This window comes from Eptatretus burgeri, chromosome 5, assembly GCF_056783735.1.
Source record: "Eptatretus burgeri isolate ZD-2024b chromosome 5, Ebu_testis_v1, whole genome shotgun sequence".
NCBI classification, from domain to species: domain Eukaryota; kingdom Metazoa; phylum Chordata; class Myxini; order Myxiniformes; family Myxinidae; genus Eptatretus; species Eptatretus burgeri.
The window spans coordinates 43,069,495-43,097,435 of record NC_140965.1 but is presented as its reverse complement, the minus strand read 5'-3'; the positions used below and the strand labels follow the sequence as shown (position 1 = coordinate 43,097,435).

At 46.8% G+C, this 27,941-nt stretch overlaps 1 protein-coding gene across 6 annotated transcripts in view; it reads right to left on the bottom strand.

Annotated features, from left to right (window-relative positions):
- SLC45A3 (solute carrier family 45 member 3) overlaps positions 1-17,431 on the bottom strand; it is a 71,917-nt gene extending 54,486 nt beyond the window's left edge. The window contains exons 1-2 of one of the 6 annotated variants that reach the window (XM_085881634.1): positions 17,162-17,314; positions 3,396-3,479 (exon numbers count right to left, since the gene is read on the bottom strand). The gene's annotated coding sequence lies outside the window, so the exon portion shown is untranslated. Of the gene's footprint in view, positions 1-3,395; positions 3,480-3,794; positions 3,818-17,161 lie in introns of those variants that run through there. The other 5 variants (XM_085881632.1, XM_085881637.1, XM_085881631.1 and 2 more) reach the window with 5 other exon arrangements.
- Between the last annotated feature and the right edge of the window lie 10,510 nt (positions 17,432-27,941).

Here is a 27,941-nt window from a genome sequence, read left to right as displayed (position 1 = left end):
GTATGCGTGAATAGAACGCTAAGGTACGCTATCATACGTCGTATTAAATGGAGTACGTCTTGTAATTTTAAACATGCCTAAAATTTTACGACGTACTTGCCGTTTGACACACGCTCCGCATGCGATGGGAATAAGTTGTACGTACGTTACGCGATCGGTGACACACATCGACACACGTTACTTGAAAGGTACTCATAAGTCGAAACACCTCAAGGTAATGGTTAGCGTCAGTGTTCCAGACTCCCGGTTTTTTTTTTTTTTTCTTCGGTATCATGGTGTTCAGTGTACAGTGCGGTTATGATTTAAATCGTTGAGAGGCAGCTTATTAATTATATTATATTATAACCGCACTAGAAATCGAAGTGTCAAAATCACCATCATACCAAAGGAAGGAAGAAAATAAAAAATAAAAAAAATAAAACCAGGAAGTCAGGAACACTGACGCTAACCATTACCTTTATGTGTTTCGACTTATGAGCACCTTACAAGTAACGTGTGTCGATGTGTGTCACCGATCGCGTAACGCGAGTACAACACGTTACTCATAGGTTAGAAATAAGTTTCGGGTACACTAAACATTACCTCAACGTGTTTCGAGTTATGAGTAACTCACAAGTAACGTGTGTCGACGTGTGTCAACGATCGCGTGACGTGCCTACAACTTATGGCCAGCGTTATGCGGAACGTGCGAGTCATACGCTGGCATGTTTTAAAATTTCAAGCATGGAAAATTTGAGGACAACCGAAAAGTAGAACGAGGTATGGCAGTGTTTTTCAGCGTGCTCTCAATGTTATCAAAACTTACCCATAACGTATTCAACGTGTACCAGCGTTTTAGACAAATTTTCCAAAAATCGGCATAAGCTGGCTAAAACGGCAAGGTGTGACTGGGCCTTTAGTACCCATGCATGCATATTGTATATTTATAAAGGTCACAAGTCTTTCAAACATGTTCGTTCTTCCAATGGCTGACGACAAAATAGCTGATAATTCTGATTAGAATATCAGATCAAACTAAAACAGTACTCCAAAGCATGTACCTCCATCGGCATGATTAGTTTACGTTTCGTATCCCAGTGACAGACTGATCTGGATCCGACCTGAACCTAAATCATCCACCAAGTTTTGTCAAAATCCGTAAATAATTTTTTGACATATCATACTAAATATCATTTTTGACTCAATCTCTCAATGGTGAAGAATCACTTTTTAAAAAATTTTTCTTTAATTCTCATATCCGGATCCAGATCTTTACCAAAATCTAATCAATTTGTCCTTTTCATGCACCCAACCTGTCCACAAGTTTTGTCAGAATCTACCCACTTTTTGAGACATCCTGCTCACAGACAAACAAATAAACAGGGGTGAAAACATAACCTCCGTCCACCTTCGGTGGCAGAGGTAATCAACAACCTCATCACGACATCGATATACAAGGCAACTTTGAATGCCATTCACACCAGTCACACATCTATTCCATTTTACCGAATCTATCCATTTATAATTATGCTACTTAATGACTGGGCTGCCAGGATGGCCTACAAGTATGCACACTCACCTCTGAGCAGTCATGCCCGGGTTTGAATCTCAACCCAGCTATAAACTGTCACCCTGGTGTTTCGCACACAGGGCAGGACTTGAATACGTGCACCGTCCATCAGAAGGATGTTAACCCAAACAACTCATTTGCCAGCACCGGTGTCATTGGTGGAGGTTAATTACGTTATGGTGTCTCTCACAAACAGGATGAGAGTTAGAATCGACACCCTGAATGACTGCTGAGAAAACAACAGCAAACTACCCAGCAAAACCTTTACCTGGAGACCGCTTTGGCAGCACCAGCATGACAGAAAGAGGATGGTACACTCGGTTGATCGAATTTATTGCCTTTAACCAATGTGATAATTGCAGACACCAAAAAACGCGTACTCTTGGACAAAAATATAAATAAATAGCACAGTGACAGGGATATCGTATATTTACATAACATGAGATATTAGAGCAATGAAAGTATCCTCTATGAAGTAGAATTAAAACAGTTTTAATGATGAACGCTCGTGTTGTTCCACATCGCCGGAGAAGAACGATGAACAGCATCAACAGAATGATAACCTCCGAGAGAAGCAAGGAGAAGTTGATGTTCGGAGAATCACATTAGGGTGCACTGTCAAAACATCAGCTTCTCCGAACATCCCATGGAGGTTCGCATACTTCAATCAACGTTCTGTTGATTACATCTATTATCCTGAAGGAAGGGCATGCTGCCTCACAACATTTTCTGCAGTTTCCGGTCAAATCAAACATTCAAATCCAAACAGCTCATGGATGAGAAAACTACTGCTCAAGCTATTCAATTCACATCGAGCCAAACTGAAGGAAGATCACTCAAACCAGCAAAAACAAAGGAAACTAGAAGGGCACTCTGCAGAGCGCATACCTCCAGCACATAATGCCTGATCCACGAGAAAATATCGGAACTAGTACATTCTTGAAATATCATGCAACATATCATTTTTGGTCCTATCTCTCAATGGTGAAGAATCACTTTAAAAAATTCCATTCAGTAGATTTGGGTCTGGATCGTCACCAAAATTGAATCAATTCATCCTTATCACACACCCCACCTGCCAACCAAATTTCATCCAGATCCGTCAACAACTTTTTGAGATATCCAGCACACAGACAGACAGACAAACAAACAAACAAACAAACAAACAAACAGAGAGAGGGGTGAAAACATAACCTCCTTTACCTTCGGTGGTGGAGGTAATGATCAAATGCAAAACTGTTAAACTTTGGAGGGTGGATGAAACCATCCTCCAAAGTTCATGGCATTAAAACCATCTTTCCTTCATGAAGCAAAACGGAAGGGATTCAAAATCTTCCTGCATAATGTAAAATACAGAAGGCACACCTTGCAAACACCACAAATAATGTGCACCAACCAGTCTTTTCACATACAACTCATCAGCACTCTTGGGCTGCTCAGGAAATTCTGTACCAAATCATAATTTAAAAAATATCTCTTCTTAAAGTTATCAGCACATTTACAACTACAAGGGTACTTAGTAGAGCACATACCTCCGCCACGTAATGCCTGATCCACGAGAGCATATCAGGCCCAATATATTTTTGAAATATCACGTGATATATATCGTTCTGGCCCCATCTCAAAATGGTGAAGAATCACTTTAAAAATTAAATACGTCTCGTATCCAGATCCAAATTTGGATCTTCACGAAAATCGAATCAATTCGTTGTGGGCACACACCCAACTTGTCCAAGTCTCGTTCAAATCCGTCCACAACTTTTTGAGATATCGTGCTATATATCAATTTAGCCCCATCTCTTAATGGTGAAGAATCACTTAAAAATTATCAGATCCGGATCCTCACCAAATTGAATCAATTTTTCGTTGTCACACACCCAACGTGTCCACCATATTTCGTCCGAATCCGTGCACAACATTTTGAGATAGCCTGCACACAAACAGACAGATAAACAAACAAGACGGCGGCGTGCAGAGCACGATACTTGCAAAATCCATAAAAGTCATTTGACCTCAAAAATAATTGGTGGTTGAATTCAATGACCAAATATGCAACTCCTCTTCAAATTTCAACTCAATCGCATGAAAATTGAGGATTTTAGAAATTCCACCTTAGTTGTTGGCCTTGGGCCTATGTTGACCTTTTGGTCCATGTTCATCTCAAAAATAATTGCTGGTTGAAATCAGTAATGTGAAATAAAAATACTCTTCAAATTTCAAGTCAATCGCATTTTAGAAATCTCACCTACGGTGTTGACCTTTTGACATTTTGACCTCAAAAACAAGATTCTTCCTGATGACAAACTCCACCATGTGGTGAGGTTTCGTGAGGATAAGTTAAAAGTTGTGACCTGTCGGCGAAAAACAGACAGGCAGACAGACAGATAGAGACAGAATAACAAAATTGACTGACCAATATACTTGAAAAATCTTCGATTTTGCAAGTAACAAACGCATGGTGGGGGGTTGGGGGTGAAAAGATAACCTCCTTCACCTTCGGTGAGTCAGGTCAGTCAGTTCAGGCCAGATGAGATCTGTGACTTGCTACAGGTATCATGTAAACCTGTACTAACCTGTTCTATGGTCGGGTTGTCGGCGACTAAACCGTCTCCCCCACCAGGTATTTTGGTGAGGAGGGTGTTTGGATATGGACACCCAGCAGGATTAAAAACAAAACCTGTCAAAGGGTGGAGGAGCTACTTGTGAGCCAACGGCCATCCATATCTAGTGCCCAACTGTATCTGCAGACGTCCTCCTGCAGTTGGGTTACTTCTTATTAGGAGGTTGGTGGCAGGATTGCACTCCGGCAACCGTAAAACCCTTCATTCCGCAAAACACAAAAACACAAAGAAATCTGAAAACCCACTCCGTGGGAGTACCTCGTGTGCAGCTTCCCTTCACAGGGCAACTCACCGGATGACGGGATTGGGGCAAAGCCTTCGGGACCCCCAATCTTTGATGATAGGAGGGAAACCACGGGGTAACATTCCCGGGTCAGATTGCGGGAGAGTGTGTCGGAGTGGTGCTGAGGTGTCGTCCACCAGACAGCGGTCTCCTTGGGTTAACCTGAAGCGGTCCCTTCAGGTGGGTTCCTGGAATGTCCTATCCCTAAGAGAGGATGATCACCTGTCTGCTATCATCTGAGCTCAAGCGTTTGGACATCAGTATTGCAGCAGTCTCTGAGGTTCGGAGACCGGATTGCGGCGAGATCATGGTGGGTGGTTACACCTACTTTTGGTCTGGTCGCTCTGATGGTTACCATTCCCAAGGAGTCACTGTAACTGTGTCCAATTAGCTGACTCCAATGATAATTAAGGTAACACCGGTCAACGAGCGTATTATGAGACCAAGGATTCGTCACTCCTGAGGTGTCATTTCCCTGGTCTCTGTTTATGCTCCGACTGAAGCGAGTGATCTCACTGTGAAGGATGCTTCCTAGACGAGCCACGCTCGAGTCTGTGGTTGATCAGTGCCCCAGACGAGATACACTTCTAGTCTTGGGGGATTTCAATGCATCGACTGGAACTGATAGGGATGGTTGTGAGACGTGTGTTGGTCCCCATGCGTCAGGAACTATGAACCAGAATAGCACAAAGTTCCTTGACTTTGCAAGAAGTCAAGGACTTAGGGTGGCTGGTTCATGGTTTCAGCACCCACAAGCTCATCGCTGGACTTTGTATTCCAACGCTGGTAGTGTGGCACAAGAGATTGACCATGTGCTCGTTGATGGTCGCTGGAGGATGATCCAGAACTGCAGGGTCTATCAGAGTGCTCAGTTCCTCCATACTGACCACCGGCTTGCTGCAGCAACTCTGAAGTTGCACCTTAAATCCAGCAGAATGGTATCATCCCAGCCTCGGCTGGATGTTGGCAAGCTCAAGGATGAGAAGGAAGCTGAGGAGTTTGCGAACAAGCAGAGTAGAGATTTGACGGGTCTGGGTGCTTTGGGAGGTCCTGAAGAGTTGTGAAGTGCCTTCAAGACCACCGTCCTTGATGTTGCCGGTGGATGTCTTGGAACTCACCGTAGGGCAAAGAAGAATTTTGTCTCAAGGGACACTGGATACCATTGACCAGAGTCGCAGGGTCAGGCTGAATGGCAGAGCTGAGCTGTTCAGGGAGCTGAGGCGTAAAACTGTACGTGAGCTAAGGGTGGACAAGGAGGCCTATGTGCGAGGAATCTGTGAGGGGTAAAGCATCACCTGTGGTCAAGTGATTCTCGTCCTGCTTACAGGGGAATTCGCGCATTGCGTTCATCCAAGCTAATCCCTCGGGTACTGCAGTTACAGCAGAGAGTGGTAGGCTCTTGACAGAGGAGTCCGAAGTGAAGGCCCGCTGGGCTGGTTTCATTGAGCGGTTGTACCAGGCTGATCCACCAGCTGTCGAGTTGGACGTCAGGGGTGTTACAATCTCTGCTGCTGACCCTCCAATCAACTGTGGTCCACCTACGTTTGTGGAAACACAGGCTGCGGTGAACCGGTTGAAATGGGATAAAGCTCCAGGGATCTGTGGCATCCATGCTGAATTTCTCAAGGCTGGTGGAAATGTTGCACTCGTTTCGTTGCATGCAGTTCTGTGCTCTGCCTGGAACACAGGCATCATCCCAACTGACTCGAAGAGGGGCCTTGTTGTCCCTCTCTGGAAAGGGAAGGGTGATCGCCAAGACTGCAACAACTACCGAGGGGTGACGCTGCTCTCAGTGCCGGGCAAGGTCTTTGCTCGGATAATTACTGATAGGGTTCGCCACCATCTGCTTGAGCACCAGCGTCCAGAGCAGTCAGGCTTTACACCAAAGAGGTCAACGATTGACCGTATCCTTCCTCTTCGGGTCCTGACCGAACGCAGATGAGAGTTTCGGCAGGGGCTGCTTGCAGCCTATGTTGATCTCTGTAAAGCGTTTGATTCAGTGAATTGGGATGCCCTCTGGAGGATTCTAGGTCTTCGTGGGGTGCCACCAAATCTGATTGATCTGATGTCTGAACTCTACTCTGGGACTGAGAGTGCTGTGAGATGTGGTGGTACCATCTCTGACTTATTCCCAGTTGTTACTGGAGTTTGTCAGGGCTGTGTACTGGCCCCCACACTTTTCACCACTTGTATGGACTGGATTCTAGGGGAGGATGTCGGAGAGATCAAGCTGCGGTGCATCGTTTTGGAATGTCAAGATCTCTGACCTTAATTTCGCAGATGATGCAGTCATCTTTGCGGAGACTTTAGATATCCTTTCGGGGGCCCTCGAGGTGCTGAATGGGGAGTCGGAGCCTCTGCGATTACGGGTTTCCTGGGTCAAAACTAAGATCCAGGCTTTCAATGACATCTTGGATGCTGCTGTCCTGTCTGTGCCGAGCATGTTGAGGTCGTGGAGAGATTAATTTCCCTTGGCAGTGATATTCATGTCTCTGCTGGCTGTGAGTCAGAGGTCAATAGACGTCTGGGTCGGGCCTGGGGAGTCATGGATTCACTGGATAATGGGGTGTGGCGCTGCCCGTACCTGTGCGGGAGGACGAAAGTCCGAGTCTTCAGGTCCGTGGTGCTTCCAGTCTTGCTCTATGGATGCGACACTTGGACTCTGACCAAGCATCTGAGACGGAGACTTAATTTCTTTGGTACCAGGTCTCTTCGGAGAATCCTCGGCTCTCGCTGGTCAAACTTTGTCCAACGAGCGGTTGCTGAGAGAGACTCAAATGAGATTTGTTACCTGCATAGTACGTGAGCGTCAGCTGCGGCTGTATGGACATGTGGCTCGTTTTCCTGACGCTGATCCTGCTCACCAGATTCTCTCAGTGAGGGAGTCTCCTGAGTGGAGGCCAATGGACCGACCACGTGCCTCGTGGTTTCAGCAGGTTGATCGGCATCGCAAGGAGATGGGGATGGGCCAGGCATCTGCCTGGGGGATGGCCAGACGGAGGCCCCTGGAGTACCGGTGGAAAGTGGACACAGCGACGCGCTGCTCTGGCGCATGCTCCCACACCTGACCTGACCTTCGGTGACAGAGGTAACTTGAAGGGCACTCGGTAGAGCATGTACCTCCGTCACACAATGCCTGATCCACGAGAACATATCGGTCCCCGAGAACTGATCCCCAATACATTTTTGAAATATGTATCGTTTTTGGTCCTGGCAAAGACTCACTTTTAAAATGAAATAATTTTTGTGTCCAGATCCACGTTCGGATATTCATTAATATCAAATCAATTCTTCCTTGTCACACACCCAACATGTCAACCAAGTTTCATCCGGATCCGTCCCAACTTTTTGAGATGTCCTGAAAACAGACAAACAAACAAAGAAACAGACAGACAGACAAGCCGGTAGGCGGACATGGGTAGTCGCCTACCCAATAGAACCTGACACGATGGGCCCATTCGATGGGGAATGACCTGAGGATTAAGCACAAGAAAATTCATGATTCCAGCTTCAAGGGTTAATGCTGCAGATTGTTTTTTCGTTGAAATACCCCTACATTTAGAGGTTTTTCGGCCATTGCTAGGCAACGGAAGGGTCCATAGCAACGGTTCTTTCTCAAACATAACTAGGACATACCATGAACCTTCCATACCAGTTTCATGTATATCTGACTGATGGTCTTTGAGATAAAACGAACTTCGTTTTTTTTATTGTTTTCGACCAGGGTTCATTCAAAGTCTATCTTCTCCGACAGTTTTCATAGGATCCGGCTGGAAATTTTTGACAATATGGCTGAATGTACTGCCCACAGTCGCTTGTGGCCCGATTTTTTATTTTCGAAAAAATAATTTTTTTATGATTTTTCAAAAATTTTAAAGTCCCATTGCTGGGCAACGGTGTGTCCATAGCAACGGTTCTCATTTGCACACAACTAGGTCATGGTATGAACCTACCAACCAAGTTTCATCGAAATCGCTATTGTATTAACGACGCACTGGACCTAACAGAGGGACAGACAGATAGACAGACAAACATATCGAAGGAAATACTGATAATAAGGGTAGAACAAATTTCAAAAAAAATCTTTTTTGAAAAAAAAAAACTTTTTTTGACGAGATCGACTACCCAACAGACAGACAGGAGTGAAAACATAACCTTCACCTTCCTTGGCAGAGGTGACTCATGTTCATAGAACACATTACACCATATAGTGTTCAAGTATATGATGTACTTTAATTTATATAAAATAATGATTTTTAGGATCGCTAAAAAATTCCGGAGGTTTTGCGCTATTGAAGCAGTCTTATACACCACCCTATTTAGCATGTCCAAGTAGTGCTAAGCGGAATGGTTTTGAAAGTGCATAGATGGCAATTTGTGTTCTCCAGTGTTCAAGTATATAATTCAATTTAAATAAAATAAAGATTGTAAAAGTCGTATAAATAAATTTCGGTATTTTCCTCCGTTGGCGCATTGTGGATTACACCACCCAATCTAACACGTTACATTAGTTCTTCGGGCCTGTTGTTTGTGTCCCTTATGAAGTCCTTAAAAACATTAAGTTTCCTCTTTGGAATGATTTTCAATTTTGTTTGACTGCGAGACAGGCAGAGTATTAAAAAATACAACAACAAAAAAAAAACATTACAACCGTGCCTGAAGGAAGCGATGTAGTTTGGCATTTCCTTTTCATGATGCAAGGCAGCTAAAGCTCCCTCTTGTATTAATTCGGCATCTGCACGCTTAAAAAAATAACTTCACAGATGGACGGATGGGCATACCAAATATTGAAGCGGATACACCTCCGAAAAATATTATCTCACCCCTCTCTGTGCATGTGCAATCGGGATGACTTCAAAGCCAAAGCACAGTAAAACAACAGACTTGTTTTCCGATTCGTGTTCAAAATAGAACAATATGAATAGGTTGTCCTCGATCATAAACTGAAGTTGACAGGTGGATGTGAACCAATTGCTTAACACTGCTTTTTGCTTCACGTACACGGGTAATAAACACTACGTCATTCATCCTAACACCCTCCTCCCCCCAGAGCACACCACACCTTCCCCCAGGGAACACTGCACCACCCCTACGCCCAAGCACACTGCACAATCCCCCCCCCGCCAGGCACACAGCACAACCCCCCCTCCAAGCACACTGCACAACTCCCCCCCCCCAGGCACATTGCACCCACAACACCCCCGCCACCACACCCCTCACCGCCACACTCATCCCACCGACCAACCCCCAGGGTCACACTCGTCTCGCCAACCCCCCTCCCAGGGCCACACTCGTCCCAACGAACCCCCCACCAGGGTCACACTCGTCCCGCCAACCCCCTCCCAGGGCAACACTCGTCCCGCCGAACCCCCCCCCTTAGGGCCACACTCGTAACGTCGAACCCCCTTAGGGCCACACTCGTCCCGCCGAACCCCCGAGGGCCACACTGGTCTCGCCGAACCCCCTAGGGCCACACTCGTCCCGCCGAACCCCCTAGGGCCACACTGGTCCCGCCAAACCCCCTAGGGCCACACTGGTCCCGCCAATCCCCCCAGGGCCACACTCGTCCCGCCGAACCCCCCAGGGCCACACTTGTCCAGCCGAACCCCCCAGGGCCACACTCGTCCTGCCGAACCCCCCAGGGCCACACTCGTCCAGCCGAACCCCCCAGGGCCACACTCGTCCAGCCGAACCCCCCCCCCCAGGGCCACACTCGTCCCGCCGAACCCCCGAGGGCCACACTGGTCCCGCCGAACCCCCGAGGGCCACACTGGTCCCGCCAAACCCCACTAGGGCCACACTGGTCCCGCCAAACCCCCCCAGGGCCACACTCATCCCGCCAAACCCCCTCCCCCCAGGGTCACACTGGTCCCGCCAAACCCCCCCAGGGTCACATTCGTCCCGCCGAACCCCCCAGGGCCACACTCGTCCCGCCGAACCCCCCAGGGCCACACGTCCAGCCGAACCCCTCAGGGCCACACGTCCAGCCGAACCCCCCAGGGCCACACTCGTCCTGCCGAACCCCCCAGGGCCACACTCGTCCAGCCGAACCCCCCAGGGCCACACTCGTTCCGCCGAACCCCCCAGGGCCACACTCGTCCCGCCGAACCCCCGCCCCCCAGGGCCACACTCATCCCGCCAAACCCCTTCCCCCCAGGGTCACATTCGTCCCGCCAAACCCCCCAGGGTCACACTCATCCCGCCAAACCCCCCAGGGCCACACTCATCCCGCCAAACCCCCCAGGGCCACACTCATCCCACCAAACCCCCTCAGGGCCACACTCGTAATGCCAAACCCCCTTAGGGCCACACTCGTTCCGCCGAACCCCCTAGGGCCACACACGTCCCGCCAAACCCCCCAGGGCCACACTCGTCCCACCGAACCCCCCACCCTCCAGGGCCACACTCGTCCCGCCGAACCCCCTCCCCCAGGGCCACACTCGTCCCGCTGAACCCCTACGTCCACACTCGTCCCTGCCGAACCCCCCTGGGCCACACTCGTCCCGCCGACGCCCCCTAGGGCCACACTCGTCCCGCCGAACCTCCCCTAGGGCCACACTCGTCCTGCCGAACCCCCCCCCAGGGCCGCACTCGTCCCACCAACCCCCCCACAGGGCCACACTCGTCCCGCCAAACCCGCACAGGGCCACACTCATCCCGCCAAACCCCCACAGGGCCACACTCGTCCCGCCAACCCCCCAGGGCCACACTCGTCCCGCCGAACCACCCAGCCCCAGGGCCACACTCGTCCCACCGAACCCCCCCCCCCCAGGGCCACACTCATCCCGCCGCACCACCCAGCCCCAGGGCCACACTCGCCCATCCGCATCCCCAAGCCATCCCCACCACACTCCCCCTGCCCCCTAAAGGCACACATTATTCCCCTTTCTTCAAATAAAACTTCACTTTAAATACTTCAAGGACAGCTTCAAATAATACTTAAAAAGGACTTCTAATTAAAATGAAGAAACATGATTAGAATAAACTTTCAAAACAATAAAACAGCTCAATCATTGATGATGGCTCAACATCTTTCATTATGCACGTTGCTTGTTCAGGTAACCTACTCACGGACAATCAATCACCTTTGATCGTTCAATCAACCAGACAGCTGTTAACACCATCAAAGAACAGAAGTCTTGAGATTAGTCCAGGAGCTCAGTGAGATTTGTTCAACATGGAAGGTGCAGAAGGTTTCGGTGCCAGTGCTGTAGAATTAGGTTAGGGCACCCCAAAAACCCAATTCTTAAGTTACGCCAGTGGTGGGTGGGGTGGGGGTGCCACCCCAAAACGCACCCCAGGGTGCAAATATCACACCAGTGTCATTTGGTAGAGGAAAGTACACCGAATGAGAAAATTGAACTTAAGAATGGGATTTGTGGTGCAGAGGGTACTTAAGAACAAGGTTAATTAACTGCTAATTAGACATTTATTTAACATAAAATGTGCAAGTCTCAAACCAACATTAAAATGTACCCTTAGACAATATAAGTTTTATTCATCAACTTAACAATGTGATTGGTGGTGGAAAGTGTACTAAAGAAAGGTCAAAGGTCACGGATGAACCATTTTTGACTTAATGACCCTTTTTGCAGGTTTTCAATTCACAAGTTCACTGAAATGTTGTTTATAGAAAGATGCAACAGGGTCATATACAAAGTCAATAAATCTTGGGCCACCAGTCTCGGTAAAATGTAATTTTATAACGAAAATCGCACTCTTTTGACCCCTTTAACAAATTAAAATTTTAATTAACATAAAAAGTGCGAGGATGAAACCTTGCATTTAATGTAGATTAGAATGATACTATGTATGAACACTAACTTAAGAATGATATTTCTGGTGGTAAAGGTACATAAGAAGGGGTTGAAGGTAAGTTTGCACCGAGTGACCCCTAATTAAAATGCAATCATCATGAAAGATGCAACAGTGAAACCAGTCCCTAAAGTTTTAAATGGGTGCATAGATTCATCACTAACTTAAGAAGGGTTAGTATGGTGGTAAAGGGACTTAAGATGAGGAGATAGACCAGTTGGCATGATTGATATCAATTTCTTTTTTTAATGATTTGGCATTCCATAGCTCAAGTCAGTGCTGCCACCTATTTTCAAAGATTCCTGAAATGTACAGGCTCTGTGAGGGCCAAGAAGAGTAATGAAGAAAAACTGCTGACCAATTTCAGAGGTTACATCCATTTTTGCATGTTATATGAGAATCTATAGGTGAGTTTAAGTAGACTACATGTAGGCCGATATCAGAAGTTGGACTGTAGGCCATGCCATCAGGCTGGCTCCTATTGCATAACTCTGATCCAATGTATGCAGCCTAATGGGATGCCTAGTGTACAATAATCTAGTTGAGTGTTTTGTGTATTACTGAAGCAATACATGTGTGGTTGGCATGCAGGTGGCAGAAGAGGACAGCGGGTCCGTCCACACGCCCCACTTCCCAATATATCATTTTTGGCTTCACGGTTCACCCACGTACCGGTACCCTTACCTGATTTATTGAACTATTTTACCCCTTCTGATCCTTTCCCTTTAGTTGCAAACCGACGATGGGGTGTATCAACTATCATGTTCTGAGTGGATGTTTCAGGGACTGCTCAATTGTTTTACGATATGCTTTGCTTACCACCAAAACCAACATTCCTTTTATTCCAGAGCCCTGACAATGGATTCATCTAATCCATCAGAACCTGGTACATCTGGTGCTCGAGTGGCAGACGCCAGAATATGCATCCTTCACATTGAACACAACCATCTACCAGTACCAGTAGTGAGCAACCAAGCCCTGATGTTTTGTCCTTCAATCCTGAAAAATGGGCCGTTGTCAAAGAAGCTGCATCCAAGAGGGCACTCAAGAAGAACTTCAAAGGCTCAAAATACTTTCAAGTCGTCCAATCGCTGCCAAATAACGTTGCTATATCTCAAGGATACCACGTCCAATGCAACAAGAACTTTACTGCTGTTCCACAGACTGGTGTGACTGTGAGTACCCCTGCTCCAAAACAACTACGTTCAAATATTCAGTCGCCACCAGGTTCATGTCCATTGGGTATTTTCCCCATGAAGTGCCTTTTCTGCAGGAAAGTACGACGCAAGAAAGGTAGCACAGAGGAAACCCTCACTGCATGTGAAACGAAGCAAGCAGAATCAACAATCAAAGCTGCTGCTGTTGCAAGGAATGACTTTAGACTCCAAGGAAAAGTTGCAGACATTGACTTTGTGGCTAAGGAAGTGAAATATCATCATAGCTGCAGACGTCTCTATATCAATTTGGCATCTGTAAAATCAACCAGCTGTGAAACTGGACAAAAGAAGTCCAATAATAAAGCACTCCTTGGTATACAAGAATACATGGAAAAGTGGGTTATCAAAAAACGTAGGCCAGAATACCTTGTATCTCTTTACAGCCGATATGTAGAAATGTGTGAGGATGCCGATGTGGAGCCAATTACATCTGCTCAAAACTCGTCAAAGAATCTACTGAAAAGATTCGATCAAATTGAAATGCGTTGTGGTAAATCACTCAAAAAGAGGTGATGTGTTTGTGAAAGGGTTGGGTGAAGCTGCTCTCTGTTCGGCTTTTGATTACATTCATTCATCAGAGGCAGCTATTCGAAAGGATGCATTAGTTTTGCGTGAATCGATCAAAGCAGTGCAGAGAACTCCCTTCCCAGACAATCCTAGTCTGAATGATCTGAAGACTGGTGAAGCTCCAGTTCCAGATCTCTTGCTGTCATTCTACAGCATTCTGTATGGTGGTGCAAATTCTGTAAAATATAGTGAAAAGGTTGAACGATATGTTGCCTCATCCAGTCGAGATGCACTTTTCATTGTGAGAAATGGCAATATAAAACCAGGTAAACATATTACTCTTGGCATGGCGATTAAGTCAATGACAGGCAGCAAAAAGCTGGTAAGAATATTGAACAGGTTTGGACATAGTCAATTATCATGCACTTGAAGAACTTGAGACAACACTGGGGGAATCCAGACAGGCTAGACAGATGGCATGTCCAGAGGGTACTGTTGTAGGGACACCAATGGGGCTTGCATTTGACAATTTTGATGAGTTAACTGGGACACTATCTGGTGCCGATACTCTCCATGATACCATGGGTATACTCTATCAGAACAAGACCCCACAAACTCGAGATTAATCAAATGGTTGGAACATCATCAGGAAATAGTCGCAGATACACTGACATCACTGCCATTGGTGCCAGCATCGGACAGCCTCTCTGCTCTGCCTTACCAGGATTCCATGCGTTCACCGGATCAGACTATACCTCCTCTTTCCAGAAGGGAAAAGTTCGCCCCTTTGCACAGCTTGTGAAAGACAATGATGCCCAGAAAGCATTTTCAGAGATGACCAAAGGAACGATAACCGATGAAGACAGAGACACCCTGAACAAATTTACAACCAAGATGTACGGTCTAAAGGGAAAAGATGTCTCACTCAATGACCATCGCTACAACATATTTGAAAAGACATAAAGACCAAAGGTCAGAGCTGAGAACTGCCTAGCAAAGCTGAAAGGCATTGATGCCAGCCTGATTCCTCCCTGTGAATCCGAGGTTTCCAAACACATAAGTAGATCATCATTCGTGGTAAAGATGTGGGCCAATGCTGACAAATCAGAAATCTGCCAGCATCCATCATCAGCTGATGGATGGGAGTTGGTGGATGATCAATATGAAATCACTTGGTTTCGACGGTCGTCAACTTCCAGATTGTTTGACCCCAGACGAAGATGATGCCTTGGATCCAGAAAGCTCTGATGACAGCGACTTCAGCATTTCTTCATCTGATGATGAAGACGGCCTATCTACTGATGAAGATTAGTTGTGCGGTAGCTGAAATGAAACAAACACCAGGTCTGAGCTCTGCCAAATGCATGACGCCATGTTTACCCTCAGTGCTGGTAATACAATGTAAATTGACCTTTCGCCCGGTACAGAGTGACTGAGCTCACAAGCAATGTTAAAGAATTTTTCAGAATATCATAAGGGATGTTCAATATCATCACCAGTTTGCTACCTGTCATTGATTGATGCCAAATGGTCTATTGATGTTGAGTTGATGTCAATCATGCCAACAGGTCTATCTACTCATCTTAAGTACCTTTACCACCATACTAATCTATGTACCCATTTCAAACTTTAGCGACTGGTTTTACTGTTGCATCTTTCATGTTGATTGCATTTTTAATTAGGGGTCACTCGGTGCAAACTTGCCTTCAACCCCTTCTTATGTACCTTTACCACCAGAAATATCATTCTTAAGTTAGTGTTCATACATCGTATCATTCTAATCCACATTAAATGCAAGGTTTCATCCTCGCACTTTTTATGTTAATTAAAATTTTAATTGGTTGAAGGGGTCAAAAGAGTGTGATTTACATTATAAAATTACATTTTACTGACACTGGTGGCCCAAGATTTATTGACTTTGTATATGACCCTGTTGCATCTTTCTATAAACAACATTTCTGTGAACTTGTGAATTGAAAACCTGCAAAAAGGGTCATTAAGTCAAAAATGGTTCATCCATGACCTTTGACCTTTCTTAAGTACACTTTCCACCACCAATCACATTGTTAAGTTGATGAATAAAACTTATATTGTCCAAGGGTAAATTTTAATGTTGGTTTTAGACTTGCACCTTTTATGTTAAATAAATGTCTAATTAGCAGTTAATTAACCTCATTCTTAAGTACCCTATCCACCACAAATCCCATTCTTAAGTTCAATTTTCTCATTCGGTGTACTTTCCTCGACCAAATGACACTGGTGTGATATTTGCACCCTTCATGTTGAACAAATACAATTTGGGGTGCGTTTTGGGGTGGCACCCCCACCCCACCCACCACTGGCGTAACTTAAGAATCGGGTTTTTGGGGTCCCCGAACCTAATTCTACAGCACTGGCACCCGAAACCTTCTGCACCTTCCATGTTGAACAAATCTCACCTTGCTCCCGGACGATTAGATGTAATTGAGAGATCCAACTTATTACAAAATCAAGAACGACACAATGACATGTCCTAATGTGGGCAAGTCCTCACAAACAACATTCGCATGAGTTTGGGTCTCGATTTATACATCAGACCAATACAGTACTCGTCTTCGCTTACCGATCAGATCACAGGCTCGGAGCAAGCCGGGGACCTGGCTCGGAGCAAGCCGGGGACCGGGCTCGGAGCAAACCGGGGACCTGGCTCGGAGCAAACCGGGGACCTGGCTCGGAGCAAGCCGGGACCGGGCTCGGAGCAAGCCGGGGACCGGGCTCGGAGCAAGCCGGGGACCGGGCTCGGAGCAAGCCGGGGACCGGGCTCGGAGCAAGCCGGGGACCGGGCTCGGAGCAAGCCGGGGACCGGGCTCGGAGCAAGCCGGGGACCGGGCTCGGAGCAAGCCGGGACCGGGCTCGGAGCAAGCCGGGGACCGGGCTCGGAGCAAGCCGGGGACCGGGCTCGGAGCAAGCCGGGGACCGGGCTCGAAGCAATCCGGGACCGGGCTCGGAGCAAGCGGGGACCGGGCTCGGAGCAAGCCGGGGACCGGGCTCGGAGCAACTCGGGGACCGGGCTCGGAGCAAGCCGGGGACCGGGCTCGGAGCAAGCCGGGGACCGGGCTCAGTTTACGTCCAATGAATGCTTCGCTTTGCAATGAGTTACTTTATCCACGTCCGTCCGGCACATCCTTACCTACCCCGACGTCTCAGTGGAAAGAATTATTGTGAAGGCAAAGATAAAGAAAACCGAAGACGTTATTGTTCATCCGAACATTACAAATAAAATTAACGGAGGAAGATAAAAATCTGAGGAAACGGATTATTAACAAGGATCTAATGTGGAACACATCACCAACAGGCAGAACCTCAACGAAGTCGATGCGTGACGTTTCAGTTCGTCAAGTCGATTCGTGACGATTCGTAATGGTTGCCAAGTTTCAGTTCATGCGTCGGTGGTTTCAATAAGACATTCCAACGTCAATACGTTTGCTTCTCAGTTTTGTCCAATACACGGTGTTTGTAAGAGACACATTTCAAAATAAAAGAGCATTACGATTCAAAAACACCTTGCGTACCACCTCCGTTTACACCGCTAAAAAACAATTCTCCCGTTACGAGTCGTTTACTTTTCCATGCACTGTACAAGGGGAAGGACAAGAATTAAACAACAATTCACATATTTGTGACATCGAGAGGGCTGGCAGGATGGCCTCGGAGCTGTGTCGCCTGGCTTTGAATCCGGACCCAGCTAAAAAACTCTCATCCTGGTGTGTGTGCGTGTGTGTGTGTGTGTGTGTGTGTGTGTGTGTGTGTGTGTGTGTGTGTGTGTGTGTGTGTGTGTGTGTGTGTGTGTGTGTGTGACACTCCTGTCCCTCCGATGCATTGTCAGATTAATATAAGATTTTTGGGGCCCTGGGCAGCAAAAATATTTTGGCCCCAAAAATGGCCTCGTTTTTGTTATTTTGTCCCCACCAAATTGGTGTTATTTTCGCACTCGCGATAAGCCGAAGTTGCTTTAGACTGACTCGATTGCAAAAAATTTGGAGGAATTCCCATGTTTTGTTGCTTTTTCCCCTTTGGAAAAAAAAACAAGCTTAAATGACTCAAGATCCTCGTCCTCTTAATGATGACGTCATTAAAACGAATATGACGTCATTGTGATGTATCAGGTTTGCGATAAATTATCTGTGCTAATACCCGGCTTGATTCCCGCAAACAAAATTCAAACAGCTTGCCTAGTTTCGGAGATAATGGTATAGGCGATTTCCATTAGCGGCGATATTATGACGTCAACTTTTTTTCTAGGAAGAATTTCCAAAATCGGAGATGGTTACTGCCTGCGCGTGGGCTTTCTGCATATACGTGGCAAGTTTCACGAAGATCCGATGAAAACTCTGGGTTGTGAAACAAAAAATGTCAAAAAATAGGAATGACGTCATAAAAATTTATATGACGTCATAGTGATGTATCATATGTGCGGTAATTCATCTCTGCTAATGCCCTGTTAGATTCCCGCAAACAGAATTCAAAAAGCTTGCCCAGTTTCGGAGATAATTTTTTAGGCGATTTCCATTAGCGGAGATATTTTGACGTCATAACTTTTTTTTCTAGCAGGAATTTTCAAAATCGGAGATGGTTACTGTCTGCACAGGGTATTTTTACATATATATGCCAAGTTTCAGGAAGTTTCGATGAAAACTGTCGGCTGTGAAACAAAAAAAGTCCACAAGAAGAAGATGAAGAACAACAACGTAAGTAAGACTTAGAGATCCTCCACGAGAATCTAAAAATGTCAAAAAATAGAAATGACGTCATAAAAATTGATATGACGTCATAGTGATGTGTCATATGTGCGGTAATTCATCTCTGGAAATGCCCTGTTCGATTCCCGCAAACAGAATTCAAAAAGTTTTCCTAGTTTCGGAGATAATTTTTTGGGCGATTTCCATTAGTGGAGATATTTTGACGTCATAACTTTTTTTCTAGGAGGAATTTTCAAAATCGGGGTTGGGTACTGTCTGCGCAGGGTATTTCTACATATATATGCCAAGTTTCAGGAAGTTTCGATGAAAACTGTAGGCTGTGAAACAAAAAAGTCCACAAGAACAACAACGTGAGTAAGACTTAGAGATCCTCCACGAGGATCTAAAAAAGTCCACAAGAAGAAGAACAACAACGTGAGTAAGACTTAGAGATCCTCCACGGGGATCTAAAAATATCACTCAAATATCTGACAAAGAACAGCGAGCAGCCACTGTGAACAGGACAGGCCACAAGAGCGGACACATTTCAACATGGAATCCATCCATCCATTAGGACCATACTCTGTGCAGAGCGTTGGTGCCGCCGAAGCAGTCTCCTTGGCTATTGGGCACAATCCTGGACGGGTCGCCACTCCGACACAGTATACCAGCGTGCTGGCACTCATTTTGCCGACCTCGGAAGGATGACAGGCAGAGTCAACCCCACCTGGTGTTAATTCAACAGCTGAGCGAGATTTGAACTCAGGACCCTAGGATCCCAAGCCCACTACCTTAACCATTAAGCCAACACCAGGCATAACATGGAATGCCTTTTCGTTTTGAACTTCCTCCACCCTTTACCTGAGATGGCACAACATACAGAGTCATTCAATTCGTGGATAATGAACTCTGAAGTCGCTCGGAATATTTCTTCATTCCACCTTGATGAGCTGACAACCGATGCGGTCCACCTTGATGAGCTGACAACCGATGCGGTCCACCTTGATGAGCTGACAACCGATGCGGTCCACCTTGATAAGGAAAAACTGTTACCAGGAAGAGCCTTTCCTGTTGGCAGAGCCTCTCAACTGTAATTAAGAATGACTACGAACAAACTAGGAATAGTCTGAGTGCCGTTTTCAGATGCACACACTACTTGTGCATTGTCAAATTGGTGTTATTTTCGTTTGAAAATTGAACCAGTTGAAACGGGGCAAAGCTCCAGGGATCTGTGGCATCCATGCTGAACTTCTCAAGGCTGGTGGAAATGGTGCACTCGTGTCGTTGCATGCAGTTTTGTGCTCTGCCTGGAACACAGGCATCATCCCAACTGACTGGAAGAGGGGCCTTGTTGTCCCTCTCTGGAAAGGGAAGGGTGATCGCCAAGACTGCAACAACTACCGAGGGGTGACGCTGCTCTCAGTGCCGGGCAAGGTCTTTGCTCGGATAATTCTTGATAGGGTTCGCCACCATGTCAGGTCAGGTTCGATCTGTGACCTGCTACAGGTACCATGTAAACCTGTACTAACCTGTTCCATGGTCGGGTTGTCGGCGACTAAACCGTCTCCCCCACCAGGTTTTCTGGTGAGGAGGGTGTTTGGATATGGACACCCAGCAGGATTAAAAACAAAACCTGTCAAAGGGCGGAGGAGCTCCTTGTGAGCCAACGGCCATCCATATCTAGTGCCCAACTGTGTCTGCGGACGTCCTCCTGCAGTTGGGTTACTTCTTATTAGGAGGTTGGTGGCAGGATTTGCACTCCGGCCACCGTAAAACGCTTCATTCCGCAAAACGCAAAAACGCAAAAAAATCTGAAAACCCACTCCGTGGGAGTACCTCCTGTGCAGCTTCCCTTCGCAGGGCAGCTCACCGGATGATGGGATTGGGGCAAAGCCTTCGGGACCCCCAATCTTTGATAGGAGGGAAACCACGGGGTAACATCCCTGGGTCAGATTGCGGGAGAGTGTGTCGGAGTGGTGCTGAGGTGCGCGCCCCCCGACGGCGGTCTCCTTGGGTTAACCTGAGGCGGTCCCTTTGGGTGGGTGCCTGGAATGTCCTATCCCTAAGAGAGGATGATCACCTGTCTCTGTTATCATCTGAGCTCAAGCGTTTGGACATCGGGATTGCAGCTCTCTCTGAGGTTCGGAGACCGGATTGCGGCGAGATAATGGTGGGTGGTTACACCTACTATTGGTCTGGTCGCTCTGATGGTTACCATACCCAAGGAGTTGCTGTAGCTGTGGCCAATAAGCTGACCCCAATGATAATTGAGGTAACACCCGGTCAACGAGCGTATTATGAGATTAAGGATTCGTCACTCCTTAGGTGTCATTTCCCTGGTCTCTATTTATGCTCCGACTGAGGCGAGTGATCTTACCGTGAAGGATGCATTCTACGCCACACTCGAGTCTGTGGTTGATCAGTGCCCCAGACGAGATACACTTCTAGTCTTGGGGGATTTCAATGCATCGACTGGAACTGATAGGGATGGTTATGAGGTGTGTGTTGGTCCCCATGGGTCAGGAACTATGAACCAGAATAGCACTAAGTTCCTTGACTTTGCAAGAAGTCATGGACTTAGGGTGGCTGGTTCATGGTTTCAGCGCCCGCAAGCTCATCGCTGGACTTGGTATTCCAACGCTGGCGGTGTGGCAAAGGAGATTGACCATGTCCTCATTGACGGTCGTTGGAGGATGATCCAGAACTGCAGGGTCTACCGGAGTGCTCAGTTCCTCAATACTGACCACAGGCTTGTTGTAGCAACTCTAAAGCTGCACCTTAAATCCTGGAGAATGGTACCATCCCAGCCTAGGCTGGATGTTGCCAAGCTCAGGGATGAGAGAGTAGCTGAGGAGTTTGCGAACAGGCTGAGTGGACACTTGGGGGGTCTGGGTGCTTTAGGGGGTCCTGAAGAGTTGTGGAGCACCTTCAAGACCACCGTCCTTGATGTTGCCGGTGGATGCCTTGGAGTTCACCGCAGGGCAAAGAAGAATTTTGTCTCTCAAGGGACACTGGATACCATTGACCAGAGTCGCAGGGCCAGGCTGAATGGCAGAGCTGAGCTGTTCAGGGAGCTGAGGCGTAAAACTGTACGTGCACTGAGGGTGGACAAGGAGGCCTATGTGCGAGGAATCTGTGAGGGGGTAGAGCATCACCTGTGGACAGGTGATTCTCGTCCCGCTTACAGGGGAATTCGCGCATTACGTTCATACAAGCCCATCCCCCGGAGAACTGCAGTTCAAGCAGAGAGTGGTAAACTCTTGACAGAGGAGTCTGAAGTGAAGGCCCGCTGGGCCGGTTACTTTGAGCGGTTGTACCAGGCTGATCCCCCAGCTGTCGAGTTGGACGTCAAGGGTGTTACAATCCCTGTTGCTGACCCTCGAATCAACTGTGGTCCACCATCGCTTGTGGAAACACGGGCTGCGGTGAACCAGTTGAAACGGGGCAAAGCTCCAGGGATCTGTGGCATCCATGCTGAACTTCTCAAGGCTGGTGGAAATGCTGCACTCGTGTCGTTGCATGCAGTTTTGTGCTCTGCCTGAAACACAGGCATCATCCCAACTGACTGGAAGAGGGGCCTTGTTGTCCCTCTCTGGAAAGGGAAGGGTGATCGCCAAGACTGCAACAACTACCGAGGGGTGACGCTGCTCTCAGTGCCGGGCAAGGTCTTTGCTCGGATAATTCTTGATAGGGTTCGCCACCATCTGCTTGAGCACCAGCGTCCAGAGCAGTCAGGCTTTACACCAAAGAGGTCAACGATTGACCGTATCCTTGCTCTTCGTGTCCTCACTGAACGCAGACGAGAGTTTCGGCAGGGGCTGCTTGCAGCCTATGTTGATCTCTGAAAGCGTTCGATTCAGTGAATCGGGATGTCCTCTGGAGGATTCTTGGTCTTCGTGGGGTGCCACCGAAACTGATCGATCTGATGTCTGAACTCTACTCTGGTACTGAGAGTGCTGTGAAGTGTGGTGGTACCGCCTCTGACTTATTTCCAGTTGTTACTGGAGTTCGTCAGGGATGTGTACTTGCCCCCACACTTTTCAGCACTTGTATGGACTGGATTTTTGGGAGGATGTCGGAGAGATCAGTTTCGGTGCATCGTTTGGCAATGTCAAGATCTCGGACCTTGATTTTGCAGATGATGCAGTCATCTTTGCGGAGACTTTAGACATCCTCTTGGGGGCCCTCGAGGTGCTGAATGAGGAGTCGGAGCCGTTGGGATTACGGATTTCTTGGGTCAAAACAAAGATCCAGGCTTTCGGTGACATCTTGGATGCTGCTGTCCTGTCTGTGTCTGTTTGTGGTGAGGATGTTGAGGTCGTGGATAGATTCACTTACCTTGGCAGTGATATTCATGTCTCCGCAGGTTGTGAGCCGGAGGTCAATAGACGTCTGGGTCGGGCCTGGGGAGTCATGGATTCACTGGATCATGGGGTGTGGCGCTGCCGGTACCTGTGCGGGAGGACGAAAGTCCGAGTCTTCAGGTCCTTGGTACTTCCAGTCTTGCTCTATGGGTGCGAGACTTGGACTTTGACCAAGGATCTGAGACGGAGACTTAATTCCTTTGGTACCAGGTCTCTTCGGAGAATCCTTGGCTATCGCTGGTCGGATTTTGTGTCCAACGAGCGGTTGCTGAGAGAGACTCGGATGAGATTTGTTACCTGCATAGTCCGTGAGCGTCAGCTGCGGCTGTATGGACATGTGGCTCGTTTTCCTGACGCTGATCCTGCTCACCAGATTCTCTCAGCGAGGGAGTCTCATGAGTGGAGGAGGCCAGTGGGCCGACCACGTGCCTCATGGTTGCAGCAGGTTGACCATCATCTCAAGGAGATGGGGATGGGCCTGGCATCTGCCTGGGGGATGGCCAGACGGAGGCCCCTGGAGTACCGGCGGAAAGTGGACGCAGCGACGTGCTGTTCTGGCACATGCTCCCATACCTGACCTGACACTACTTGGCAACATTACAAACGTATCTGAATGCTCGTCCTCGCACACCCAACCAACCGCTGGAGGTTTATGCTGCAGAGGTTGGAAGCCTCGTGGATGAGTCCTTTCCAACACATGGCCCTGAAGACAAGAAATGTGAAGTTTTTTTAGGAGATTTGTGGCTGCTCTGGATTCTGCACTTCAGCTTAAAGTGCATGGGCATCGAGTACCAACAATACAAGCTGCCTTGAAGATTGCTGCCCAATGTGAGCACGCACAACTTGCTCTGAATATTACAACTCGCAACCTACTCACTCAATGACTGCTGCAGCCCCTTGATAGCAACATCCTTCTGCACCTCCAACACACATTGCTGAATCACCAGCTGCCATGACAGATATCCCACAATTCTAATTTAATATCAAACCAAGAACACTGAAGGCAAAATTGATCTTCTTACACAGCGGTTCACTCGCCTGCACTGTGATGCTGGAGTGATTGCACAACATCCACCTCTTGTGCAACACAGCACAGACAGCCATGCCTACAGCAGGGGGCGCAGTCCTATGCGCTTTGACCCTCCATCTCAGAGACACCATGGCTACTCACCATTGCCTCTCCACTCTCCTTCACGTGACCACAGCATGCATCATGCCAATCACTCCGCCAACTCATCGGCTGCCGACAGACACTGCAGCAGCTGTCCCTCACGCTGATATGAGTTTTCACACACATGGCATTCTTCTCATTACTCACCTTAACAACGACATTCCCATCGGTCTTCCAGTCCTCCAAGGTACTCCTGCATGAGGGATTCTCCACATCCATGGTTCAACTTGCCCTTGCAGAGAGTGCGCTTTGACACTCCCAAGAGATACTACGACTTCGATGAAAAGGAACCTTCATCAGGGAAACAGCCATGAGCTGACATTGTGAACCAGATGCCAGCTTATTCAATGCAACTGGTCCATCATCATGTCTCTAAGCTGTCAACCGATACAGCCTCCACATCTTTCATTCAACTGATTCTTTCAGAAGGAACAGAGGTCAGTGCGCTTCTGAATACGGAGTCTGGCATCTCACTCATTATAGAAACATGTCACCGGTCTATTCCAACCCTGTGATCACAAACCTTAGTTAAGCCCTTTATAGTTGCATCACCTTGATGTAACGGGACATCTTCTTGGCATGATTGGCTCTCTCAGCTTCTTGACATGCTTGCAGCTGCATATGGGAAGCCACACATTGAAGGATGTGTTCCATGTCATCTGCACTGCTAATTATCCTATCGTCATTGGCTGGGATTTCCTCACGCAACACCATGTCACCATTGTTCTGGTCCACGGACACACCACATTTCAGCAGGGCACTCATGGTCCGCCAACAACCCCTTTCTGGTAAAACTACCAAAATCACGAATCACTGCTCACCTTCACTCTTTCATTCCTCTTTTTTTCCCCGCCTTTGGAATAAACTCCCTCACTATTCAATCCCATTCTTCCCTCCAGGCCTTCAAAACAGCTGTTCACCACCACCTCTTATCATCCCCCATCGAAATCCTCGATCTTTTCTACCCCCAATAATCCACCCAAGTCCACCTCCTTCAAATTCCTTGCTTTCCTTCCTCAAAATCCTTGTAATGTCCATCTTGTATTCCCCATGTTCCCCGCCCCATCCCTCTCCGTAATGTCCATCTTCTATTCCACATGTTCCCCGTCCCATCCCTCTCCCTTCCACAGATCTCCTCCATCTCAAAGACACCATAGCTACAAAAAAATAAAAATAAAAAAAACTTTAGAATTACTCTTTAAAATCCATAAGAATTACCCATTAGAAAATACTCTTTGGAATTACCGTTTCGAATTACCCTTTAGAATTACACTTTAGAACCTTCTCGAGTTACACTGTACATCCATGTGGAATGACCCCGAAGAACCCTCTGGAATTACACTTTGGAACTCTTTAGCATTAAACACATTTGATTAGAATGGTTCTTCTTCATTTTTGACGGACGGAGAGAGGGAAGGAAGGAAATAGCTAAATATTGAAGTGGCTTCACCGCTAAAAAAAATCCCCACTGTGTTCTAGTTTGCAATCTCGAGTTGGAGGATGGATAGTTTGATTGAGTAGTGTAAAACCCTCGCAACTCATTTAGGAAGCATCAGAAAAACTGTCTCAACTTGACTCTCGATACAAGTCATCAATTGAATTGTTGTGAACCATAGAAGTCTTCCTTCACTCTTCCAACAATTTGACTTTGGCACTCATTCGCAGACGCGATGACTTGACTGCTATTTTGAATATGAAGCCAAGCATGTTGCCAGTGTTGCCATGGAGCAAGAGACAAAGTTCAAATGAAGTACTTTTTTTTTGTATACCATTATTGATTCTGTGATCACATGACTAACAACCCATGACGTTGCTGCTCACAATATCAAGAACCTGTTCAACTTTTTCAGGAGATAGCAAGAGTTGTTTGAAGCCGATATTCAAAGTTTAGGTGGTAATTTTGCAACTGAGTCCAACAATGATGCATATTAATCTGGGTAGATTTGAAAAAAAAATGCTCCATCTGAAGATTAGACATTTTAAAGGAGGATGAAATCAATAGGACATTTGTTGAGGTATGCCACCTGCCATTGACACCAAGGAGAAGCCGACGTTTCGGGTGTTAACCTTTCGTCAAAGCAAAAAAAGTAAGGGTTAATTCTTGAAAAGTCGCTCTTTTGCTTTGATGAAGGAATAATGCCTAAAGCATCAGTTTCTTGCTTCCTGCGATGGTTAGCATACCTCAATTAACAAAACATCATCCATCATTCTACCTGTCAGCTGATGTATCTTGACACGAGCCACGAGCAGGACTCGTTCTCTTCATTCACCATTTTCCAATTTTGGAGCACATTCTCTTGGGTGATTGCATCTTCTGAATAAGATTTTGTGCTTCAAATTATAATAAATACTCAGCAATATCTTGGCGTTGGGGTGGTGGGCTTAGGATCTGAGGATCCCGAGTTCAAATCCCACTCGAGGCTGTTGAATTAATACCAGCTGGGGTTGGCTCTGCCTGTCATCCTTCCGAGGTCGGCAAATTGAGTGCCATCTTGCTGGTATCCTGCGTCGGAGTGGTGACCCATCCAGGATTGTGCCCAATAGCCAAGGAGACTGCTTCGGCAACACCAACGCTCTGCACAGAGTATGGTCCAAATGGATGGATGGATGGAATCTCAGTTGCATCGGTAAATAAATCATTCAACAAACTCAAAGCTTCTCAAAAACTTGTTGTGCAGCACGACTCAGGATAGATGAAACCTTACCTTGATGCTTATCAAAAATGACCTGGCACGAAGAGTTCAATTTTAGAAAGTGATTCATTACTTTGTGATAAAAGCACGCAAAGTAGTATTTTCGCTGAACTATAAAAGGTCAAGGCTAGGGTCCACATTGTTGGTCTACCCTTGGGTCCAAATAGGCTCTCAACGGCCCTGCCTGCGCCAGCGGAACTCAGCACAGATGTTATTTCATTTCTGCGAAGTTTTCAGCCGATGTCTTACTTTTCTCAACCGTGGATGAGTTCCCTGATGTTATTTTAAAATGTAACATTCTTCTGAAATGCTTTGATTTTAAGCACAAAGAAACAAACTTTTGACCTCTCCTTGTATGCTTTTTGTTTTTTTCTGAATATTTTTTAGAAGTTGCTTGATTTCGAAGAATGATTTCACACAACATATCCCAACACTTAAAGTGAACAAAGAAATTAATACTAATATGAAACAAAGATACCAAATGATGTGAAGCATTGATGTGCTTGGTAAAACTTTAACAAAGCATAAACAGTCACAAAGGATGACAAAGACAGCTGACTGTGAACTCTGTAAAGTGAAGCTGCACGAGGTTTCGGCCTTACCCCCTGCTAAGTGCATATATCTCATGCTCTGGTTTCAATCTGCTTGTCCAGTTATAACCACAGGAATGGTGAAGATTTAACCTTGTTTAATAAAAGGTCAAGGCTGAGTTGGCTTTTTTTTCCTTGTGCAGCAGTTGCTTCTCATCAATTGATGACATCATGTCGAAATCTCATGCCTGGGAAAATGACAGGAAATTTCTTCTTGTGCACGTTTTAAGAATACTGTCGTGAGAAAGTGTTTCTTAACTATTGGCGGGAATAAATGTGTACAATTGTGAAGGAATGTATCTAAATTGGAGAAATACTTTTCATAAACACTGAAGTGGTGGTGGCCATGGTGGTGTAGTGGATGGCAGCATCTTTCATCAGCAGTGTTGTTGAACGATTTCTTTATTTATGTG